Genomic DNA, 1,481 nt, shown 5'->3' on the forward strand with positions numbered 1-1,481 from the left:
TAAGAGCACTGACTGCTCTTCCAGAGGTCATGAGTTCAATTCCCAGCAACCACATGGTGGCTCACAACCACCTGTAAGGGGATCCAATGCCCTCTTCTGGTGTGTTTGAAGACAGCAACAGGGCAGTATACTCAGACACATAAAACAAACAAAGAAAATCTCGTTCACAAGAGTGAATTGTGGATTGTGGCAGAACTAGATTATAGCAGGTTAAGGAGAGAAGAACTGCTTATGCCATGCACTGGCACCCTACCAACTGCTTAGCACCCACTGGGTGGGTATTCTCATTTCTCCAACACTGTTAGGTGGATATCAGTGTCTGTGTCAGTATACAGCATAGGTAATATACAATGATACAAGCAGGCATGAAGGACTCTCATTTAACTCACTGTGCTATCACACAACACCAGGGCCAGCAAGAGGGCTTCCCACCAATCAATTCCACGTGCCTCGGACACACCAACTACATCATCCGGGACACCATCTTCAATAAACACTTTAGTTGTCTAACTCAAGTTCTGTGGGGATGGAAAGAAGGCTCGGTTAATCTTCCAGGGCACCTGGGTTGGGCTGGTGGCAGCTCCAGTGGTAGCTCACAAGGATCTGGGATCACAGGCATGTGCCACCAAGTCTGGTCCATAATATTAGAATTCTACAGACTTTCCATACTGACAAAAACCATCCTGTAGGTCCACCACCCTTGCACTGTGCTCTGTTCCCCCGACCACCACACCCCACCCCCAAATCAGGACCAGTTTTCTCTAATGCTCCTGTATAAAGAGGAGAGCACTAGATGAGAGAGGGAAGGAAGAAGGGTCAAAAGGAAACACGAAGCTTTAAAACCATAGGCTCCTGAGAATGTTCAGACAAGGCAACGACAGAAACCTGGGAAAATTCTAGCTCCATTACTGTGACATGGCTTCAGGTGATTTCCATTCCGTTAACCCCACAGCTCTGGGTTCTCAGTATCAGCAGAACTAGAGCTGCGTGTCTTACAGTATGTGGAAATCCTCCCGTGATTTGCTGTATTAAACCATGGCGACAGGTAAGAAATCACCCCCCTGCCCCAGTATTGACTACCCTTGTCACCAGGCTACCACTACTCTGTTTGGTGCCACACAGCTAACAACACCCCAATATGAGGCTGAGGCAGGAGGATCACAACTTCAAGCTACACAGAGAGCTGGAGGTCAGGCTGAACTACACAGTGGAACTGTCTTTAAAAAAAAAACAATTGTTTTAGCGGGGGCTTAACTGGCATGGCGGTGCACACATGGCACGGCAGCACTAGGGAGTCTAAGAGTCGTGGGTTTGGGTTATCCAAGGTTGCAGGAGACTCCAGACTCCAGTATTAAGATTAAAACCAAAACAAGTCGGGCGTGATGGCGCACGCCTTTAATCCCAGCACTCGGGAGGCAGAGGCAGGCGGATTTCTGAGTTCGAGGCCAGCCTGGTCTACAGAGTGAGTTCCAGGACAGCCA

The 1,481-nt window shown here is 48.7% G+C and overlaps 1 protein-coding gene across 2 annotated transcripts in view; it reads right to left on the reverse strand.

Moving 5' to 3' along the window:
- Tmem248 (transmembrane protein 248) overlaps window positions 1-1,481 on the reverse strand; it is a 20,833-nt gene that overhangs the window by 18,264 nt on the left and 1,088 nt on the right. Inside the window, exon 1 of one of the 2 annotated variants that reach the window (XM_029533812.1) lies at window positions 390-559. The exons of the other annotated variant lie outside the window; for it this stretch is intronic. The gene's annotated coding sequence lies outside the window, so the exon portion shown is untranslated. Of the gene's footprint in view, window positions 1-389; window positions 560-1,481 lie in introns of those variants that run through there. 2 annotated transcript variants of the gene reach the window in all.

Source organism: Mus pahari, chromosome 23 (assembly GCF_900095145.1).
Source record: "Mus pahari chromosome 23, PAHARI_EIJ_v1.1, whole genome shotgun sequence".
In the NCBI taxonomy this organism is placed as follows: Eukaryota; Metazoa; Chordata; class Mammalia; order Rodentia; family Muridae; genus Mus; species Mus pahari.